Consider the following 24,312-nt stretch of genomic DNA (forward strand, 5'->3'; position numbering starts at 1 on the left):
GAAGAACTTGATGCTGGATACTGTCCTAAGCCCTGGGGATACAGCTGTGAGCAAAACAGCAATACATTTCTGTGATAAGGTTAGAATCTGATTCCAGGGCCTTTCCCTTAGTGGTTTCGGTATGACTTTGGGAAAGGTGGCAAAACTTGAACCTGAATTTCCTCACTTGTCAAATGAGTTTTGTGTTATCAGTGTTTCTCAAAATTTCCTCCTCACAGCCAGGAACAGTGGCTCATGCCTATAATCCCAGCACTCTGGGAGGACGCGGTGGGGAGATCACTTGAGCTCAGGAGTTTGAGACCAGCCTGGCCAACATGGTGAAACCTCGTCTCTACCAAAAATACAAAAAATTAGCTGGGTGTGGTGACACACATCTGTGGTCCTAGCTACTCAGGAGGCTGAGCGGGGAGGAAGGCTTGAGCCTGGGAAGTGGGTTTTGCAGAGAGCTGAGATCGCGCCACTGCACTCCAGCCTGGGCGACAGAGTGAGATCTTGTCTCACAAAAAAAAAAAAAAAAAATTCCTTTGTTGTAACCATCCCCAGGAATGCTTGGTGAGCAGAAGCGGCTCCCTTGGAGGCTCTGATTCAGTATGTCTGGACCAGCCTTGTCCAGTAGATATATAATGTGAGCCACACATAGAATTTCAAATTTTCTAGCAGCTATAGTTTTTGAAAAGTAAAAATAAATAGATGAAATTAATTTTAATATCTTGTATTTAATTTACTATATTTGAAATTCAACATTTCAACACAGAACTAATTTAAAGTAGTAATGAGTTATTTTGCCTTCTTCTTTTGCATTTAGTCTTCAAAATCTATTGTGTTTCCTACACTTATAGCACAACTCAATTCAAAGTAGCCACATGTCATGTGCTCAGCAGCCACCAGTGGCCAGTGGCCACCATATTGGACAGTGCATCGGCCCTTGGAATTTACATTTAACAAACGGCCCAGGTGGCTCTTATGATGGAGCAAGTGGAGAGAGTAGTCTAGGTGCTCTCTAAGTGAGCTCCCAACTCTAATATTCTATCAGAATATGAAGGGTTGGGGAAAGCACATTAGTGGGTCTACCACTCAATTGGCAATTAACGCATGTTCATATTCTCAGAACATCAATTTCATGACTGATTTTACTTTCCTCTGTTTTCAAGTCTTTTAAGCTGACAATCAGGAATACATAATGGTATTGGAGATGATTCAGAGAAGAGAATTTCAAATGATCAAGGGGATAAGAAGGCTGTCTTATAAGGATAAACTACAAAGAACAAAAGTTTTCAAGCTAGAAAAACCAGGCTGAAGAGTGAGGGTGATCAAAGTCTGTAAAGTTATGAAGTCGATGGAAAAAATGAACATGAATGTTTTAAAATCCAAAAATATCACAACAACAGGAACAATTGGGAAGCCTTAGCACAAAATAATGAGAAAAAAGTACATTAGGCAGCAGATACAGAAGTTAGAGAACTCATTCCCTATGGTATAGAAAATGATATATTGCAAACAATTCAAATAACATTTTGTCATAAGTCATACCTTCTTACAATATCCCAAGACATTCTGTATATCCTTAGTAAGTGGTTAAGTTTGATTTTAGAAAGAGCACTTTCTATCTGTCCATCTATCCTCCCACCCATATATCTGCTCATTAAATTTTATAAGGGCCTCAACTGTAAAATAGGTTTTGTTGGGGGTTTTTAATATGTAGAACATCATTTAATATACTCAATAATCCTCCAAAGTACATACTATTGTATCTATTTAAGAGATAGAGAAAGGCCTCAGAGAGATTAAGTGACTTGTCCAATGCATTTGGCTGGCAAGTCATGTTAGTAATTGGTGTATTTTTAAAATAAATTTCATTGTATATATTTAAGGTAAACAACATGATGTTATAAAATGCATTTATATATATGCAGTCTCCCCTTATCCATGATTTTGGTTATCTTAGTCAACTGTGATCCAAAAATAAATGAGGACAGAAAGTTGAACACTGCATGTTCTTAGTCATATGTAGAAGCCAAAAACAAGTTGATCTGATAGAAACAAAAAGTAAGACATTGGATACTAAAGGCTGGGAAGGGTGGTGGAAGGGGAAATAGGGAGAGATTTGTTAAAGAACACAAAATTATAAGTAGATAAGAATAACTTCTTCTAGTGTTCTACATTACTGTAGGATGACTATAGTTAACAATGATATATCATTTCAAATAGCTAGGAGGATACTGAATGTCTGACACAAAGAAATGATAAATTTTTGAGATGATGGATATGCCAATTGCCCTTATCTGATTACTATATATTATACGTAATACGATTAATATGTATATCATAAATATGTACAATATGTCATTTAAAAATTAAAATATTTTTTAAAAGATATTTTGAGAGAAACCATATTCACATAACTTTTATTATAGTATACTGTTATCATTCCATTTTATTATTAATTATTGTTGTTAATCTCTTATTGTGCCTAATTTATAAATTAAATTTTATCCTATGTATGTGATATGATTTGGCTATTTCCCCCCAACCCTAAAGCCCACCTTGAATTGTAATAATCCCCATGTATCAAAGGCGGGGTCAGACACAGATAATTGAATCATGGGGGCGGTCTCCCACATGCTGTTCTCTTGGTAGTGAATGGGTCTCACAAAATCCGATGGTTATATAAACAGGCATTTCCCTACACATGCTCTCTTGCCTGCCACCATGTAAGACATTCCTTTGCTCTTCCTCTGTCTTCCACCTTGATTGTGAGGCCTCCCCAGCCATGTGTAACTGTGAGTCCATTAAACTTCTTTCCTTTATAAATTACCCAGTCACAGGTATGTCCTTATTAGCAGCATGAGAACAGACTAACACAGTAAATTGTACCAGTAGAGTAGGGTGCTGCTGTAAAGATACCTGAAAATGTGGAAGTGACTTTACAACTGGGTAACAGGCAGAGGCTGGAGCAGTTTGGAAGGCTCAGAAGAGGACAGGAAGATGTGGGAAAGTTTGGAACTTCCTAGAGACTTAGAATGGCTTTGACCAAAATACTGATAGGAATATAGACAATGAAGTCTAGGTTGAGATGGTCCCAGATGGAGATGAAGAACTTGTTGGGAACTGAAATAAAGGTGACTCTTGCTATGTTTTAGCAAACAGACTGGTGACATTTTGCTCCTGCCCTAGAGATCTGTGGAACTTTGAACTTGAGAGAGATGATTTAGGGTATCTGGTGGAAAAAAATTTCTAAGTGGCAAAGTGTTCAAGAAGAAGCAGAGCAAAAAAGTTTGAAAAATTTGCAACCTGACGGTACAGTAGAAAAGAAAAACCCATTTTCTGGGAAGAAATTCAAGCCAGCTGCAGAAATTTGCATAAGTAATGAGAAGCCAAATGTTAATCACCAAGACAGTGGGGAAATTGTCTCCAGGGCATGTCAGAGACATTTGCAGCAGCCCCTCCCATCCCAGGCCCAGAAGCCTAGGAGGAAAATATAGTTTTGCGGGCTGGGCCCAAGGCCCCCCTGCTGTGTGCAGCCTAGGGACTTGGTGCCCTGTGTCCCAACTGCTCCCGCCATGGCTAACAGGGGCCAAGGTACAGCTCAGGCTGTGGCTTCAGAGGGTACAATCCCCAAGTCTTGGCAGCTTCCAACAGCTGTTGAGCCTGCAGGTGCACAGAAGTAAATAGCTGAGGTGTGGGAACCTCTGCCTAGTTTTCAGAGAATGTATGGAAGTGCCTGGATGTGCAGGCAGAAGTTTGCTTCAGGGGTAGGGCCTTCATGGAGAACCTCTACTAGGGCAGTGCAGAAGGGAAATGTGGGGTTGGAGCTCCCAGAGTCCCCACTGGGGCAGTACCTAGTAGAGCCATGGGAAAAGGACCACTGTCCTCCAGACCCCTGACAGCTTGCACTATATGCCTGGACCTGTATGTATCCACAGATACTCAACACCAGCTGGTGAAAGTAGCTGGAAGGGGGCTGTCCCTGCAAATCCACAGGAGTGGGGCTGCCCAATGCCATGGGAGCCCACTTCTTGCATCAGCATGACCTGGGTGTGAGACATGGAGTCAAAGGAGATCATTTTGGAACTTAAAGGTTTAATGATGACCCTGTTGGGTTTTGGACTTGCATAGGGCCTGTATCCCCTTTGTTTTGGCCACTTTCTCCCATTTGGAATAGGTGTATTCAATGCCTTTATCCCCATTGTATCTAGCAAGTAATTAACTTGGTTTCAATTTTACAGGCTCATAGGTGGAAGGGACTTGCCTTGCCTCAGAAGAGACTTTGGACTATGGCCTTTGAGTTAATGCTGAAATAAGTCTTTGGAGGACTGTTGGGAAGACATGATCGGTTTTGAAATGTGAGTACCTGAGATTTGGGAGGGGCCGGGGTGGAATGATACGGTTTGGCTGTGTCCCCATCTAAATCTTACCTTGCATTGTAATAATCCTCATGTGTCAATGGTATGTCTTCACTAGTAGCATAAGAACAGACTAATATAGTATGTATGTATGGGAAAAAAACATAGTATGTATTGGGTTTGGTACTTCAGGCATTCACTGGGGGTCTTGGAACGTATCCTCCAGGGATAAGGGCAGACTACTTTAAAATGGCTACTGTCTTAGTTTGTTTTTCATTGCTGTTACAGAATACCACAGACTAGGTAATTTATACATAAAAGTTTATTTGGCACACAGTCTGGAGGCTGGGAAGTCCAAGAGATTGGTTTCAGCCACTGGCAAGAGTTCTTCCATGGTAGAAGGCTGACAGGCAGAAGGGAGTACAAGAAACAGAGGAAAAAAATAGGGCCAAACCCCTGTGGTACCACAATAGCAATAATCCATTCATGACAGTGGTACCCTCACAATCCAATCACCTCTCAAATGCCCGACCTTCCAATACCATTACAATGGCAATTCAGTTTCCAGCATGAGTTTTGGAGGAGACATTCAGACCATATCAGTTACTATAGTGGAACAAATTCATTGTAACTACATTCAGTGCTCTATACAAAAGGCAGGATGTGGGGACAGATCTATATGAAGCTGGCCCAGGATATTCTTATGAGTACACTGGAAACTTCCTTTTCTCAGGAGAAGATCTGTCACCAAGACTGAATTGAGTGCCTCTGCCAGAACTCCATGGTACAAAGCCAGCACTCCCAGTACCCATGTCATGTGTAGGTTTTTGGAAATCCCCTGCCAGTGCTTCTGGGAGCCTTTGTATTACTATCACAGAGCAGTTGCAGATGTGCTCAATCAGTTTGGTTTGTTAATCTTTCATGAGACAATACAGTGTGACAACCTTTAGGAAATACTAAACCTTGTTAGAATCATAAAAGTACACACTATCAAAACTAGAGGAAACCATTAAGTTGATCTTTTCCAACTTGATTGTTCACATTAATGGCTCAACTGATATGTATTAGTGACCTTAGACCAGAGCTGGAATTAGAATCAGTAGCCTGGGTCCTAGTCCAAAGCTCTTTTCAAGTTGGTAGGTTTTGCAGACAATGACCTTCCATTGGTATCTAGTATGCAAAGTAAGTCAGCATTTGACATTTTATTTCTTGATATTTGATTGAGGTTCCTGAAATATGTCACATTGAACTGAAAAACATCAGGACTAATAATATGCAAAAATTATTTACAGCTTGTAATTGAAGATTAAATGTTGAAGAAAATTCTGGGTGACTTCAGAGGAGAGGCTTACATTTCTCCCCTTTCTGTTATGTTCTACTTTTGAGTTCTTTGCACATGTTATTTTCTCCATCTGGAATATCTTCCTCACTCATCTTTCTCCATTTGGTCCATGATATTGTTTGGCTCTGTGTCCCCACCCAAATCTCATCTTGAATTGTAATCCTAGAATTCCCATGTGTTGTAGGAGGAACCCAGTGGGAGATAATTTGAATCACGGGGGCAGTTTCCCCCACACTGTTCTTGTGGTGGTGAATAAGTCTCATGAGAGCTAATGGTTTTATCAGGTGTTTCCACTTTTGCATCTTCCTCATTTTCTCTTGCTGCTGCCATGTAATAAATGCCTTTCACCTCCCGCCATGATTCTGAGGCCTCTCCAGCCATATAAGTCCAATTAAACCTTTTTTCCTCCCCAGTCTTGAGTATGTCTTTATCAGCAGCATGAAAATGGGCTAATACAGTAAATTGGTACTAGTAGAGTGGGGTGCTGCTGAAAAGATACCCAAAAATGTGGAAGTAACTTTGGAACTGGGTAGCAGGCAGAGGCTGGAAAAGTTTGGAGTGCTCAGAAGAAGACCAGAAAATGTGGGAAAGTATGGAACTCCCTAGAGACTTGTTGAATGGCTTTGAACAAAATGCTGATAGTGATATGGATGATGAAATTCAGGCTGAGGTGGTTTCAGATGGAGATGAGGAACTTGTTGGGAACTCTTGCATCAGTGTGACCTGGATCTGAGACCTGAAGTAAAAGATGATTTTGGAACTTTAAAATTTGACTGCCTCGCTGGATTTCAGACTTGCATGGGCCCTGTAACCCCCCCTGTTTTGGCCAGTTTCTCCATTTGGAATGGCTGTATTTACCGAATACCTGTACCCCATTGTATCTAGGAAGTAACTAGCTTGCTTTTGATTTTATAGTCTTGTAGGTGGAAGGGACTTGCCTTGTCTCCGATGAGACTTTGGACAGTGGACTTTTGGGTTAATGCTGAAATGAGTTAAGACTTTGGGGGCCTATTGGGAAGGCATGCTTGGTTTTGAAATATTGAGGACAAGAGATTTGGAGGGGCCAGGAGTGGAATGATATGGTTTGGCTCTGTGTCCCCACCCAAATCTCATCTTGAATCGTACTCCCAGAATTCCCATGTATTGTGGTAGGAGGGGGGGACCTGGTGGGAGATAATTGAATCATGGGGGTGGTTCCCCCATATTGTTCTCCTGATAGTAAATAAGTTTCACGAGTTCTGGTGGTTTTTAACAGGGGTTTGCATTTTTGCTTCTTCCTCATTTTCTCTTTCCACAGCCATGTAGGAAGTGCCTTTTGCCTCCTGCCATGATTCTGAGGCCTCCCCAGACTTGTGGAACTGTAAGTCCAATTAAACCTCTTTTTCTTCCCACTCTTGGGTATGTCTTTATCAGCAGCATGAAAACGAACTAATGCAGTCCACATTCGGTGATATCCACTGTATTCATTGGAATAGAACAGATATGCTGTGGTGGCAAAAGAAAAGCCCTGGAAAGACTGTATTTCTCACAACACTGTCAGCTATGGGTTGAGTGGCTTCTCTCCGTGGGCTCCCCTGTAGTGCTCCCTCACACAGATCTTCTGCATGGGTCTCCTGCAGTGTTCTCCTGCATGGGTCCTTTTCATGGTTTCCTGCGAGCTCTCCTGTCTGAGTCTCCTGAAGGTCCTCCTGCTGGGTCTCCTGCAGTGCTGTCCTGCATGGGTATTCTGCATGCATCTTTTGCAGTGATTCCCTGCATGGGTCTTCTGCATGAATCTCCTGCCAGCTCTCTTACATGGGTCTTCTGCATCCATCTCCTGTAGAGCTCCCCTGCATGAGTCTTCTGCATGAGCCTCCTGCAAGCTTTTCTGCATGGGTCTTCTGTAATGTTCCCCTGCATGAGTCTTCTGCATCCATTTCCTGTAGTGCTCCCCTGCTTGACTCTTTTGCGTGGGTCTCCTGCAGTGCTTCCCTGCATGGGTCTTCTGCATGGGTCTCCTGCATGAGTCTCCTGAAGTTCCTCCTGCATGGGTCTCCTGCATGTGTCTCCTGAAATTTCTCCTGCATGGGTCTCCTGCAGTACTCCCCTGCATGGGTCTTTTGCATGGGTCTCTTGCAATACTGTCCTGCATGACTCTGCTTTGTGGCTCCCCTGTTGACACAGGCTTTCTTATTGGCAGAGACCTAAAGTACTTCCATGTTGCAGTGCCTCCATGTTGGAGTCCTTTCCTTCTAGCCACATGGTGAGAGACAGAGAGAGAGGAGAGAAAAGAGAAGTAAGATTAAAGTACAGATGCCTAGAAAAGACACATACGCTGGTATTTGCCTCAGACCTCAGCTAGCAAGAGATACACCATTCCTGCTCATGTCCCAAGAATTAGTTAAATGACCTCATCCAGGTATCCTGGTCTGAAAATTAGGGGGATCATATGGGTACTTGGTGAGTAGGAATGGTCTCTGCCATGTCACATCTGGATGCTGTCTCCCTGCCCCTATTATCCTTCGAGAAGCCTTCCATAAGAACTCTATTTTGAGCTCTCCTTCAGCAAGATGGGTTCGAATTGTTTACTGACAGTCTCAGTTCAATGACAGAGCAATAAGCTCTTTTAGGGAAGGGAGCCTGTAAATGTCTCTTATATGATGCTACCACCTTTTCTGCATCCCCTCAACCTTTGCTTCCACTCCTCCTCATTTTTCTCATTCATGATGCTAAGTGTGATGCTTTGCCCATCATAGGTGATCAACATGGGCTGGAAGTTGGGTGTTAGGCTTCATTGAAGGCAGAGGGATAAAGGCTACTTTGATTATCCATTTGAGCAGAAAAGGGATCACGGCTTACCAGCTACATACCTGAGAAAATAATGGGATTGTTATTCACCATAAGTGCATTAATTTTTGGTCAACATGTTGCCCTAATTATGCAAGTGAATCTAGTCCCTAACTGCCTTGTGGTTCTAGACTATAGAAGGTGACCATTCCACCATATGCTAGAGTATTGTGTTCATTTCTGGAAACCCTGAAAATAGAGATTTGAACAAATGATTAGGTGAAGGAACTGGAGCCTGGAGAATCATAAAAAGCATGACTTACATTCAAATATTTGTAGGTCTATATTATAGGCTGCTAAGTTGATGAAAGTTAATTTGTTTGACCCCAAGGAACAAAGTATAATTTATAGACAGATAGGTTTGAATTTCATGTTCAGAAAAATGTTATTAATAACAGAAGTTTCTGAAAGCAAAGTGGAGCTGTGAGTTATTGTCCATACGTGGGCAGAAGCTGGTAAATCTTGCTGAGGTCATATTAAAGTTCCTGCATCAGACACAGCATAGGAATACGTGATGTGCTGTGGTTGCCTCTCTGAGATTCGGTTATACCGTCTTATCCTGGAGTCTCAGATGAGCCAGCTGAATTTGGCTTTCCTCTGACATCACGAGCAAAATAACGTCCTTCTTAAGCCTTTAACAACTGTGTGGGGGAAGGTTTGTCTTCAGAGTAAATTTTTTTTTTTTTTGACGGAGTCTTGCTCTGTTGCCCAGGCTGGAGTGCAGTGGTGCAATCTGGGCTCACTGCAAGCTCTGCCTCCTGGGTTCACACAATTCTCCTGCCTCAGCCTCCCGAGTAGCTGGGACTACAGGTGCCTGCCATCACGCCCGGCTAATTTTTTGTATTTTTAGTAGAGATGGGGTTTCACTGTGTTAGCTAAGATGGTCTTGATCTCCTGACCTCGTGATCCACCCACCTCTGCCTCCCAAAGTGCTGAGATTACAGGTGTAGGCCACCGCGCCCGGCCCCAGAGTAAATTCTTAAAAGAGAGATTGCTAGGATAAAAACCAAATGCGTATGTAATTTTGTTGCATATCGCCAAATCCTCCTTCAGAGAGATGGTCCCTTTGCTATTTCCACCAGCAATGTAGCAGGGTGCCTGTTTCCCTACAGCCTCGCAAACAGAAGGCATGTCGAATTTCCAAGTTTGCCAGTCTAATGGATGTGAACTAGGATTGGTGTTTTAACTTGCATTTCTCTTATAATGAGAGGATCTGAACATCTTTTCATATGTTATCTTTTGTGCATTGTTGCTTCACATCTTTGCTAATTTGCTTATAAAATTTTTTTCATATTTTTCCTCTTAATTTTTAAAAAATATTTCAAGTTAGGAGTATTAACCTTTTATGGGTGATGAATACTCAAAATCTTTTTTCCCAGTGCTCATTCATCTTTTAACTCCTTTGCTTATGGTGTTTACCATTTTGAGTAGTTTGTGTATTTGTTTGTTTTTAGTTTTTTGCCTTTGACATGCAAAAGTTTTATTTTTATGTGGTCACATTTATCTTTTGGTTTTCTGTATGGGGATTTGTAGTAATTAGAAAGCCTTCCTCCATACTCAAGGTGCAGGGGGATTCCATCATGTTTCCTTGTAGCGTGTGTGTATTTTTATTTTTTTACTTTCAGATCTCTCTCTGACGTCTCTGGAGTTTATTTTTGTGTGTGGGATCAGAAACAGATTTAATTTCACCTTTTTCAGAATTGCTCTCCACTTGTCAAAACTCCTCTTAGGCCTTGGATAACTTTGGTGGGGGGCAAAATTTTTGTTTTGAAACAAAAATTACTGCTTTGTTTCAAAACATTGGCCACCGCCCTGCTGCCTAAATCTAACCTCCTCAGGTGCTCTCAGGCCTGGCTGGGCCCCACCTCTTCACTGTACTGCAGACCTCAGCCTGATCCACGGTATGCACTCCCGAGCACTAGCGTTCTTTGCCATAGAGGACAAAGCATCCCAGAATATCCTCATGCGCCATGTGAATTGCTTCACTCACGTTAGTGCTATTGCCTCTTGTAAATGGCAAAGTCCTTGAAGGCAGCAGCTATGCTCTTCTATCTTGGGTGACCCTACAGCACCAAACTCAGACATGAGAACACAGTGAACATCCACAAGTGCCTCTGAAGTGACAGATATTTTGAGATGTGAACAGGACGCACTATCTCCCTAAAACACACACGATTCCTCCAGTCATGTCTCCTTGAGTGGCTGCTATGTGACAGGCACTGTGTGACAGGCATAGTGTGATAAGCACGGGCACAGCAAAAGCAAAGTCCCCTGGAGCACCGAGTGTGGTTGTGGACACCAGCAATAAATAAAAAAGCAGAGATGCAAGCTCATGGCATGGCAGGTGGCATGGACTTTAGAAAGAAGAGCAGGGAAGTAGGATCAGGGCTATGCTCAGTAAAGTGAGTGACTTGAGTGAAGTGGAGGGAGGACCTTGGTGAAGACATGGAGAAGGGGCATGCCAGGTAGAATGTACGGAGGTGAGGATGCTTTGCCGGGAAAGAATGATCTTAGAGTTTGAGTAACAGCAAAATGCTTGTGTGTGGAGGGAATAAACTAAGGGAAGGGCTGGAGGAGCTGAAGTCAGAGAGAGAGGCAGGGGCTTTATGCCTCGTGGCCCCATTGACCACAGATGTACGCGAAGGGAAGGGAGCAGAAACGTGGCCTGTGTGCCATATGGTATATGTGGAAAACGGAGCATCAGCCCCAAGTGTGGATGCAGCAAGAGCAGCAGGAGGCTGCTGGCGTCCAGGCAGGACACATGTGGCCGAGGCTCAGTGGGAACAGCGGAGGGGGTGAGAGAGGTTAGATTTGGGATCTAGTGTGAGGATGAGACCAGCAGAACTTTCTTCTGGGTTGAATGTGGGAGTGAGGGAAAAAGAGATTTAAAGATGATGCCTGATGCCTGTGTTTCTGGTCTGCATAACTTATAGATAACGGTGTCATTTTCTCATTTCCAAGTGGACCCAGCATCTCGTGATTTCCCTGTTCATAGCATCTGGGTTCTCTCAGGTAACTGAAGCAGGCTGAACCTTAAAATGACCACCTCTCCAAGGTTGTAGCCAGGGAAATAAATGCCGTTTGCTCCTAATGACCTTCATGAAGGATTCAGAGGTGCTCGTGCTCATCAGCTCTGGCAGGCGTTGATTTGGGGGAAGGAGGTGTGCAGCTCAGAGAGAGGCCAGCTCTCCTGCATCCGCTCGTATGGGCAGTTGGCAGAGAGAAGGGCAATGCTGACCTTAAATCAAGGTCAGGAAGGGTCTGTCGATAGGGTGGAGCCACCTGGCCTTTTCTAATGTAGGAAAAGCTTTTCACACTGTCCTCTGACTGGTTCCCTCGGCAGCATTTAGAGTGAGCACTGCGAGCCAGGACGTGCTCCGGGTGCTCTCGTTGCTCCCAGGAGAAGGGTTCAGCCTGAGGTGCAAGGTCAGATGAGTGGATTCCATACTGTGCACGGCATCGAGGCATGAGGGCAGGGCAGAGAAGAGCAACGTGTCTCAATGTTAGGAAAAAAGAGAAATTCCATAAAAGGGGTCATTAGCATCAGGAAGACAATATGGACCAAGTCACAAAGAATAAATCTCCCAAATAGAATTCCAAGCATTAAAAATGTATTGGGTATGCTTGTAATCCCAGCACTTTGGGAGGCTAAGGTGGGCGGATCACCTGAGGTCAGGAGTTTGAGACCAACCTGGCCAACATGGTGAAACCCCGTCTCTCCTAAAAATACAAAAATTAGTAGGGCATGGTGGCATGCACCTGTAATCCCAGCTACTTGGGAGGCTGAGGCATGAGAATCGCTTGAACCCAAGAGGCAGAGGTTGCAGTGAGCTGAGATCACACCACTGCACTCCAGCCTGAGGGACAGAGCAAGACTGTCTCCAAAAAAAAAAAAAAGAAATGTATTGGGGGAAAAAACAGCCGTGTCAGACCTCAGGCCTTAAGGAAAGGGTGATGGCCAGTGCTTAAAGGAAAGAGAGAGCCTCAGTGCCCAGAAGGCAAGTTAAGGACCTACAGAAACTGGTGTTTCGTGTGGCCTGCTCTCTAAGGATATGGCAGAAAGGCAGATTAAGGGGTATATTATCAAAAGGGAGAAAGCACCACAGCTGACCTGAGTCCCTGATACTATGGTCCAGGACTCTGAGATTTCACTCTCCAACGACAGGATTAGACCCTCAGTCTGAGGCTGACGGTTAAGTGCTTCCACCAGCAAAGAGCAAACGGTTGCTGGGGTATTGAGCCAAGAACAGCCACAGCGAAGATTCACAGTGAGTGAGTGATACCGCTGGGAATCAGCCAGAAACAAAGCACCATCATAAAGAATATCACTTATAAGGATAGGACTTTCCTCTCCATTTAGGAATCACTGTCCTGGAAAACTCAGTTCCATTCGTGTTGCCTTTGCGTTGGCCAGTCAGCGGTGCCAGCTGGAAGATACGTAGACGAAGCTCAGTGGTGTGGATCAGGCAGGGTTAAGCACTGACAGCAAAGTCATGGTAGGGAGACCACATGGAAAATGTGACCAGAGAAAGGATCCAGGAGAAAAAGTGTCTTGCTTGGTACAGGAATCTAAGACAGCTGGATTTTTCTTGAGTCTTTTTGGATCCTGTGGTCCACAGAGTAACCTAATACATCTTGGGTATGGTTAACTATTTGTTTCAACTTGGCAGGGCCACAGTCCCCAGACATTTGGTCATTCTTCTGGGTGTGCTTTGAGGGTGTTTTTGGGTGAGGTTAACATTTGGACAAGTAGACTGAGTAAAGCAGGTTGTCTTCCTTAATGTGGAAGGACTTCATTCAATCAGTTGCCTGAACAGAACAAAAGGTTGACCCTTCCCCTAGTAAGAGAGAATTCTCCATGCCTGGTGGCCTTCAAACTGGGGCATCAGCTTTTCCTTGTTCTACAGCAGCTGCTGCTCTTCAGACCCAGACTGGATCATTGACTCTGCAGATTTTGGACTTGCCAGCCTCTATGTATCATCTGTCTATGTGTCTGCCTGTGTGTCTGTCTGTGTGTCTGTCTACCTACCTACCTACCTATCTCTCCTGTTGGTTTCTGTTCCCCTGGAGAGCCCTGACTAACACATCTTATTATAGGAGTAGTCAGAACTCCCAACAGTTTTGCCTGGCGAAGTCTGCTCAACAGCTGCCAGGTTCCAAGGTCAAGCAACCGAAAAGGGAGAGGGAACCAGCCAGAAGCCGTATCATTTTAAAACCTGACCTTGGAAGTCACTCAGGGTTTCTTCTACCAGGTTCTCTCATTAGAAGTGAGTCACTAAGATGACCTGTATTCAAAGAAAGGGAAATTAGAGTGCCTTGTTAATGGGAGAAATATAAAAAATTTGCAGACATGTTTTCAAAGCACCATTTTCCACTCTCTGGCCACGATTTATTTACATTTCTCCCACTCTCTTACCTCCTCTCAAGATCCGGCATGTCTCATCTGTTGTGGGATCAAGACTCACAGTCTTGTCAACTGAGTAGGTCCAAGTGCAGGTCAGGTGAGTGAACTGCTGAAGATACGAACAAAAGGAACAAATCGCCCAGTTCTCCCACTCTAGAAATCCTAAGAGCACTGAGGGAAGGAACTGGATCTCTTTTTAGCCCCCATGATGCTTAGCACAAAAAATAGTGAAGGTTGTTAAGACATCATCTTGCATTTTTTCTACAGCAATAAACATAAATAAATAATAAAACATCTGCATCCCTCCTTTCTGTTCCCAAGTACAGAAGTCCCCTCCATCCATTGTTTCACTTTCCTCAGTTTCTGTAACCTGCAGTTAACAATGATCTGAAAATATTAAAATATTTTCAGAGATAAAGAAGCTGTATTCACATCACTTTTATCAAAGTAGGTTGTTATATTTGTTTTATTATTATTTATTATTTTGAATCTCTTACTGTGCCTAACTTGTAAATTAAACTTTATTATAGGTACATATAAGAAAAACAGTGTATAGAGAGTTCGGTACTTTCTGCAGTTCGAGGCAACCACTGGGGGTCTAGGAACATCTCCCATTTGGATAAGAGGTAAGTACTGTAATAGAATTCCTTGCCTTTGAAGGTCAGAGATTGCAACAGTGGACACTGCAGGACTTCAGAGAGTGAGCAAACACTTGTGCTCTGTGCACATTGCAGACATGTTTTCAAAGCACAATTTTCCACTCTCTGGCCACAAATTATTTACATTTCTCCCACTCTCTTACCTCAGTCAGCACTCACGGCGGGAGGGCTTTACAGCTCAATCAATCAGAGAGCACTAAACCCTCTTAACTTCCCAAATGACTGTAGCAATTTCACCTTGCTCCTGGGCCCTGCCCAGCCAAGGTTTCTCTACCTTCGGGATTTAAAACCAATTGAAAAATCAAAGTAGTAGCTTTGTATAAGAGGTCCCCAGCTACTCTGTTGGTTACTTTTACAGCCAAATCAATCATGGTTAATAAACTGAGATACTGAGAGGGTGGAGACAGTCTTCAACTGGAACCTTGTTCTGACTCTACGACCAGGGATGCCTAGGAATAAAAGAAATTAGTCTCCTTCTCTCCCCCCCAGTCTTCCATTTCCTGCCCATATTTCCACTAAATGTTTCAGAGTGCCCACACATGCATACTCCTATGAGAGAAGCTTGGGCTATGTGCTTATCCCCACCATGCTATGAAAGTCAGACCATGTGTGCTGAGTACAGGAGCTGAGAAAATCCTATAAACAGAGTCCTAATATAGGGTTAACAACATTCCACCTCTAGGTCAGAAATTTTATGTAGACCAATAAGAAAGCACAGAGAATATGTGCATTGATTTACAGTTTATGATTACTGGCTACCATGTGTTAGGTGCCCTTGAAGAGCTGGATACTATCCTAAGCATTTTACATATTTTATTCATATTCTTCAGACCTTTGCAATGTAGTTGTGCAGATGTGGGACTTAAAGCATGGAAAAGTTAAATAGCTTGCCTAAATTTTGCACAGCTGGGATGTGAATGCAATCTCTCTTGAGTGCACTTCTCAGCTTGCCATGTAAAATTACTGCCATCCATTTGACCTGGTTGTGCCTGTCACCTTTGCAGCCCTCTGTGTAGTATTCCCAACTCTCCATGAAGTCATCAATTTGCTAAAAATAATAATTTCTGTGGCTGATGGATTTTTAATGTAGTGTGCTGTCTCAGGCCTCTCCCTAGAAGTCTATGGCCAAGAAACTGAGCGGTGGGGAGGCTGTTGGAGCTCCTGCTAATGTTAGCAGACTCTAGGGCTGAGGCTACCACTGGTCTGATTTCTGCCTTTTCTTATTTTTAATGAGGTCAAGGGCATCCACTGGCAAAGGGGAGGGGGCTGTCTCTCCCGACAATGTCTGGGTACCTGGAGCTCTCTGTTGACCACTCTTGTTTCTTTTGCTTCTCACACACAGCCTGAGGTCAGAGGCAGAGACATTACTCATCACTATTTCTTGTAGGGCACATCATTTAGACTTGGTTACCCCCAAATTAATGAAGAGAGAGGAAAAACCTCTGTGTCTTTCAAATACCACCTGTTCTTCATGTCCAAAACACCATTTTCTCCTAGACTCTATGAAGTGGGCCTCGCCTCTAAGGGGGCTGTGGACAGGCAGAGAGAGCAAACTCGACTCTGGGACGCAGAGTAGCAGAGGGGGATGTCCTGTATCTCAGACTGGATACAAAACTGGCTCTAGAGACAGTTTGGACTTGGAATTAGCCCAAGAGATAAATGGTTAGGAGACTCTGGCCATGCAGAATGTAGAGTGGTCTAGTGGGGAAGACACCAGCTTAGGAGTCTGGAGAGCTGAACTCTAGCTTGGGTTCTGTCAGAAGCTAGCTCCTGGGCAACGTACTTCACCCCTGAGGAACTGTTTTCTCATCTGTGGCATGGGGATGATAATTCTCATCTCATCTTCTTTGTGAGCACCGTCAGTGTAAAGTCATACAAACAACTTGTTTGTGAAATTGTAATTCAAAGTGCTTTTTGCTGTCCTCTCCATGGCCTGGCTTCTCGGCCCTGTTCCTCCCTCCTCCGGCCCCATCTGCTTCCTGCTTGACCTTTTTGTCTATGCAGTCACGTCTGTGCACATCCACATGAGCCATGGACTCGTACACCCTGCTCTTGCCAGCTTGGACACTTGGCCTGCCTGGAAGCCCCAGCCACGCTCCTACAAGCTTTACTTTAGGGAACTCACATTACTGTCGTCTGGGAAGATGGGAAAAGGCAGGAAGCAAATATTGTCACTAAAAATGTGCTAAAACTAAAAGACTGTGAAAACACAGGGAATTAAATAAGATATAAAATATTTAAGATACATTAAGGCTGGACGCGGTGGCTCATGCCTGTAATCCTGGCACTTTGGCAGGCTGAGGCGGGCGGATTACTTGAGGTCAGGCGTTCAAAACCAGACTGGCCAACATGGTCAAACCTCGTCTCTACTACAAATACAAAAAAATTAGCAGGGCGTGGTGGGTGCCTGTAATCCCACCTACTCCGGAGGCTGAGGCAGGAGAATCACTTGAATCTGGAAGGCAGAGGTTGCTGTGAGCCAAGATCACGCCACTGCACTCCAGCTTGTGTGACAGAGCGAGACTCTGTCTCAAAAACAAAACAAAACAAAAAAGATATATTAAGATAATAGCAGAATGGAAAAAATGATAACAGCAGAATGGAAAACAAAGAACTGTTTCAATATATAGCACTCAGTCACTAAAGACTGAATGAATAAATAAAAGAGAAAAAAATTAAATGAACTCTACAAAAATTCAAAATTTCTGCTCTTGAAAGAGTACCATTAAGAAAATAAAAAGACAAGCTTCAGACTGAAAGAAAATATTTGCAAAATTATGTATCTTATAGCATATATTTACTATACCATCCAGAAATTTTACTCCTAATTATATACTTGAGAAATGAAAATATATGTCTACATGAAACTTTCATATTTCCATTAATATAAAATTCTACATCTTGCAAACTAATGCCTGTTGACCATCTTGTTGATGGGACAGGGGCAGGGAGGGACAGAGGGGCACAATGATATTTTCAAGAATGTGTACATGTCAAAACTTAATCAAGTTATGAACTTTAAACATTTTTAGCTTATTCTATGTCAATTTTTGCTCAATAAAGCTGTTTAAATTATATCTAAACATCAACAGAGAAAGAATTGGACACCAAAAATACTTAACTTATAAAAGGCAATAAAAAAAAAGCAGAGGAACAAAAATGCATGAGGCACAGGGAAGAGAAATAGCAAAATGAAACTTAAACCCAACCCCATCAATAATTACATTAAATGTAAATGTTCTGTATGCTCTAATAAAAGACACAAATAAAAAAGCAAAATCCAACTCTGTGCTGGCAACATGAGAAGCATGTTAGATTCATGGATACAAATAGGCTGGGCATAAGAGAGAAAAAGTAATTTTTTTCATGCAAATAGTAATTTTGAAAGAGCTGGAGTGACTACATTAATATCGGCGAAAATAGACTCAAAGACTAAAAATATTGCTAATGTCAAAGAGGGTCAGTGATAAAAGTATCAATACACTAGAAATATATAAAAGTTATTAAGGTATATGGGCTTCAAGACGGTTGAGTAGGGGCATTTGGTACTTGCCTTCTCCTTGAAGAATCAAACTAGTAAGTAGATCATCACATTTTGAATCCATCACCGAAGAGAGTGCTGGACTTTAAAAGAGAAGTGACAAGAAATACCTAAGGCAAGGAAGGAGAAGGAAGCCAGGTAATCTGTTTTTTTTTTGTTTTTTTCAGGTAATCTGTTTGGCTGAGATCTGCTGGGAACTTGGACAGGCTCCCCAGTATGGGGAAAGGGTGAGCAGCCCCCAGTAATCCACATTCCCACTTTGGACTCCTGCACTCCTACCAGCAGAAAGCCCCTCAACCCACACAGGCCCTGAGACTAACATAGGAAGCTGCCTAGAGACCACATGACAGCATTGCTCTGTAGTCAGAGCTCACCCTGGATCCCCCCGAACCCACCCCGAGTGCTAAGCAGGGGCAGCATGGTGCTATTTTGAGAGTCCAACCCCCACAAGACCACACCGTGCTCCAGGGCCCAACAGATCCTGCATCTCCAGGCCCTTGGAGCCCCATGGATATCCCTTGTTCATAGCTGGGTGCTGCCACAGGCTATTGCCAACAGAGCTGAAGTGTGAGTCATTGGCAGTGACCCCTTCACCCCCTGTAGTGGGGCTGCTGCACATTTACAAGTGCTCTGAAAACAGGCTACCCTACTTGCAGCTGCTACTTGGGGCCAAAGTGTGCACTCCCCAGCTGCATGTTTACCACTAAAACCAACCCTGCCTTATATGAATCACTTGACAAATAATTCAAAATGTCCCCAGAAGCAGGTCCACAGAACAGCAACTGCTGCCCCTGCCCAAGCACTCTGCCAGGGGACTAGGCATCACTCTACCACTGCTTACCACAGTCAGTGCCCATATGCACCATTGTAGGACTTGAGGAAATGCTTGTCAGCTTAATTCCTCTGTCTCCAGTGCTCAAGCACACTATCCAGGGTCCTGGTTATTGCAGTGCCCCATCTGCCACCATTGGCACCTCAGCACTCCTCCCAGGGCCTGAGGATAGGCCCACCTAGCCTGCTGCTCCCACCACAGCTGGCACCCACTCACACGCACCAACCATGGGCCTGGGGACTGGCCCATCCAGTTTATCACAGCAACTACCAATATCGGTGTGGACAGCATGAAAGCCAGAGGGTTATGCTACTACTGCTATTGCAATTGCCCATGCCACACCTGCAACCAAGGGGACCAAGGATCTAGCCACCCACCCAGCCCACTGCTGCCACTGTTGCCACCCAAGCAAGCTGCTTAGTGACTCAATAACCTGTCTACCTGTACCCACTAAAATTGGTGCTGGTGTATGCTGCCCTGGGGCAAAAGGACAGGCACACTCAGCCAGTCACTGTCACCTCAGGGGCTCAAGGACTGACCCACCTTATATCTCTGTCCCCAGCAAAACTTTATGATAGCCTCCACTAACAAATGCACTCTAAGCCACTGATAAAATCACAAACACCAGTGACACTATATATGATTTTCTTTTATTTACATATGATTTCTTTTCTTTACAGCCGAAGAAATCATATGAAGACTATACTAGCACATGCACCAGAACCAAATCCAAAGTGCCCTACCAAAACAACACCATAAATACAACTTCAGAAAAATGTCCTCCCCTATGAAAGAAAATTTAAAAAATTGGAAGATGTAACTGTTACAACAAATGTACAGATATCAACGTAAGGACACAAGAAACATGAAAAAGCCAGGAAATATGACATTTCCAAAGAAACAAAATAATTCTCTGAAAACACATTCCAACATAAAAGAAATTTCTAAAATTCCAGAAAAATAATTAAAAATACTGATATTAAAGAAGTTTAGCTACATACAAGAGAAATTAGATAAATAGTATAAAGAACAATTCAAAATATGGATAAGAAATTTACCTAAGGGGTAGATATCATAAAAAAGAACCAAACAGAAATTCTGCAACTGAAGAATTCATTGAATGCAATAAAAAATAAATCAGAAAGCTTCGACAACAGACTAGTTCAAGCAGAAGAAAAGATTTCAGAACTTGAAGACAGGTCTTTTGAAATAACTTAGACAAACATAAAGAAAAAATAATTTAAAAAATGAATAAAGCAATTAACATGACATATAGGACACCACAAAGTGACCAAATATGTTAACTTTCTATGTCTCAGAAGACAAAGAATAAAGAAAGGGGTAGAAGACATATTTAACAAAATAATAGATACAAATTTAACATTTATTTAGCAAGAGATTTAGACATCCAGATACAGGAAGCTCAGCAATTCCAAAATAGATAAAATGCAAAAAGTTCTTTTCCATGGAACATTATAGTAAAACTGTTTAAAGTCAAAGACCAAGAGAGAATTCCAAAAATGGCAAGAGAGAAGTATCTAGTTACTTATAAGGGAACCCTTATCAGATTAACAGTGGATTTCTCAGCAAAAGCCTTATAGGCCAGAAAAGAATGGAATGATATATTCATAATGCTGAAAGAATAAAACTCCAGACAAGGATACTATACCCAGCAAAGCTATTCTTCATAAATTAAGGAGAAATAAAGTCTTTCCCAGATAAGCAAAAGTTGAGGGAATTTATCACCACTAGACCAGTACTACAGAAACTGCTTAAGGAAGTCCTACTCCTGTAATCAGAAAGACAATATCTACCATCATCAAAACATGTGAAAGTAGAAAACTCACTTGTAGAGAAAACACAGAAATGAGGAAAAGAAAGGACTCAGATATTACTACTAAAAAAACCCTACCAAACCACAGTGATAAACAATAAGAGAGAAAGAAAAGAACCAAGGATAAATAAAACAACCAGAAATCAATTAACAAAGTGGCAGGAATAAACTCTTACATATCAATAATAGCCTTTAATGTAAAAAAATTAAACTTTCCACTAAAAAGGTATAGACTGGCTGAATGGTTAGAAAATATACTCTATGCTTTCTACAAGAAACTCATCTCACTTTATCTCACCTTTAAAGACATATATAGACTGAAAGTAAAGGAATGGAAAAAAATTCATACAAACAAGAACCAAACCCAAGAAAGAATAATATTTATTATATTAGTAATTATTACTAGTAATTATTATATTAGGAATAATTATTAATATATTAATATACTTATTTCAGATAAGACAGACTTTAAGTCAAAAACAGTAGAGAGAGACAAAGAAGGTCATTATATAAAAATAATGTGATCAATTTAGCAAGAGGATATAATATCCTAAACATATACACACTGGAGCATGCAGATATATAAAGGAAATATTATTATATCTAAAGAGAGAGGCCAGGCACACTGGCTCACACCTGTAATCCCAGTACTTTGGGAGGCCAAGGCAGGTGGATCACAAGGTTAGGTGATCGAGACCACCCTGGCTAATGCAGTGAAACCCTGTCTCTACTAAAAAAAAAAAAAAAAAAAAAAAAAACAGAAGAAATCATCCAAGCATGCTGGCAGGTGCCTGTAGTCCCAGCTCTCGGGAGGCTGAGGCAGCAGGATGGCATGAACCCAGGAGGCGGAGCTTGCAGTGAGCTAAGATGCACCACTGCACTCCAGCCTGGGCGACAGAGCCAGACTCCGTCTCAAAAAAAAAAAAAAGAGAGAGAGAGAAATAGACTCCAATACAAAAAGACTTGAGGACTTCAATACCCGACTCTCAGCATTAGATGATAATCTAGACAGAAATTTAATAAATAAGTAGATTTAAACTGTACTTTAGACTAAATAAACCCAATAGACTTTTATAGAACATTTCATCCAACAGCTGCAGAATATGCATTATCATCAGCACATGGAACATTCTCTAGGATAGACCATATGTTAGAACACAAAACAGGCCTCAACCATTTTTTTAAAAATTGAAATTATATCAAATACCTTCTCAGAGGCCCATTGAAACTAGAAATCAATAACAGGAGAAACTTCGAAAACTGTATGAATACATATAAATTAAAAAATATGCTCCTGAATGGACAGTTGGATCAATTAAGAAATAAAGGAGGCAATCAGAAAATTTCTTGAAACAAATGAAAACAAAAACCAACATATCAAAACCTATGGGATACAGCAAAAGCACTGCTAAGAGGGAAGCTTATAGCAATAAACTCCTACATCAAAAAAGCAGAAAAATTTCAAATAATTTGTCCAATGATACACCTCAATAAGTAGAAAAGCAAGAACAAATCAAACCAAAAATTAGTAGAAAGAAAGAAATAATAAAAATTAGAGCAGAACTAAATAATGCAGAGGCAAAAAATACAAATAATCCATTGAACAAAATTTTTATCAAAAAGACAAAATTAATAAACACTATCTAGACTAACCACAAAAGAGAGAGCAGACCCACATAAATAAAGTCAGAAGCAAAAAAGGAGACATTACAACTGATAGCACAGAAATACAAAAGATCATTGGAGACTATTATGAAAATTATACACTAAAAAACTGGAAAACATGGAGGAACTGGATAAATTCCTGGATACATATAACCTACCAAGATTGAATCAGAAGAAAATAGAAAATCTGAACAGACCAGTTGAATCAGTAGCAAAATGTTTCCCAATAAGGAAAAGTCAGGACTAGATTGCTTCATTGCTGGATTCTACTGAACTTACAATGAAGAATTGATGTTTATCAATTCTCTTTAAAGTATTACAAAAAATTGAAGAGAATAGAATTCTCCCTACCTCCTTCTACGAGACCATCATTACCCTGATACCATCCTTGCCACCAGGCAAGGATGCAGTAATAGAAGAAAACTACAGGCCAATACCCCTGATAAACAGAGGCAAAAATCCTCAACAAAATACTAACAAATTGATTTTAACAGCATATCAGAAAGATAATACACCATGATCAAGTGGGATTTATCCCAAAGATGCAAGGATAGTTTAATATATACAAATATATATATAAATATGATACATCACATCAACAGAATAAAAGACAAAAACAATATAATCATTTCAGTAGATGCAATAAAGGCATTTGATAAAATTCAACACTGTTTATGAGAAAAACTCTCAAAAAACTAGACATAGAAAAAAACACAAAATTTAATAAAGGCCATATATGACAAACACATAGCTAACATTATTTTGAACCGGGGAAAAGCTGAAAACCTTTCTCCTAAAAACTAAAATGAGACACAAGTGACATGGTTTGGCTGTGTCCACATCCAAATTTCATCTTGAATTATAGTTTCCATAATCCCCAGGTGTCATGGGAGGGAGGCCAGTGGGAGGTAATTTAATCATAGGGGCAGTTACCCTCATGCTGTTATTATGATAGTGAGTTCTCACAAGATCTGATGGTTTTATAAGGGGCTCTTCCCCCTTTTGCTTGGCACTTTTCTTGCCTGCTGCAATGTAAGATGTGTCTTTGCATCCCCTTTGCCTTCTGCCATGATTGTGAGGCCTCCCCAGCCATGTGGAACTGGCAATTCCCCTACACATCCTCTCTTGCCTGCCACCATTTAAGACTTGCCTTTGCTCCTCCTTCACCTTCCACCATGATTGTGAGGTCTCCCCAGCCATGTGGAAGTGAGTCCATTAAACCTCTTTTTCTCAGGTATTCCTTCATAGCAGTATGAAAATGGACTAATACAACAAGTATGCCCACTTTCACCACTCCTATGTTGAATAGAAGCTGTTGTACATAGTACATGCTGTAGTATTGAAAATGCTAGCCAGGATTGGGTGGAGCCAAGATGGCCAAATAGGAACAGCTCCGGTCTACAGCTCCCAGCCTGAGCGACACAGAAGATGGGTGATTTCTGCATTTCTGTTTCAGGTACCGGTTTCATCTCACTAGGGAGTGCCAAACAGTGGGTGCAGGACAGTCGGTAAAGTGCACTGTGCATGAGCTAAAGCAGGGCGAGGCATTGCCTCACTTGAGAATCGCAAGGGGTCAGGGAGTTCCCTTTCCTAGTCAAAGAAAGGGGTAACAGACGGCACCTGGAATATCAGGTCAGTCCCACCCTAATACTGCGCTTTTCCAATGGGCCTGGAAAACGGCACACTAGGAGATTGTGTCCCGCACCTGGCTCGGAGGGCCCTATGCCCACGGAGTCTCGCTGATTGCTAGCACAGCAGTCTGAGATCAAACTGCAAGGCGGCAGCGAGGCTGGGGGAGGGGCGCCCACCATTGCCCACCCTTGCTTAGGTAAACAAAGCAGCCAGGAAGCTCGAACTGGGTGGAGC

At 42.1% G+C, this 24,312-nt stretch overlaps 1 protein-coding gene and 1 long non-coding RNA gene across 2 annotated transcripts in view; both read left to right on the plus strand.

The window, feature by feature from the left end:
* The window catches only part of ACTR3B (actin related protein 3B), a 1,022,089-nt gene that overhangs the window by 705,593 nt on the left and 292,184 nt on the right, over nucleotides 1–24,312 (plus strand). The gene's annotated exons all lie outside the window — the stretch shown is intronic.
* Nucleotides 6,990–21,714, plus strand: LOC131381295 (uncharacterized). Its single transcript, XR_009209935.1, has 4 exons — nucleotides 6,990–7,045; nucleotides 14,446–14,541; nucleotides 18,283–18,342; nucleotides 19,628–21,714. It is a non-coding gene; the product is annotated as an uncharacterized LOC131381295 (long non-coding RNA).

The sequence above is a fragment of the Hylobates moloch genome, unplaced genomic scaffold, assembly GCF_009828535.3.
Source record: "Hylobates moloch isolate HMO894 unplaced genomic scaffold, HMol_V3 SCAFFOLD_1, whole genome shotgun sequence".
Classification (NCBI taxonomy): Eukaryota; Metazoa; Chordata; class Mammalia; order Primates; family Hylobatidae; genus Hylobates; species Hylobates moloch.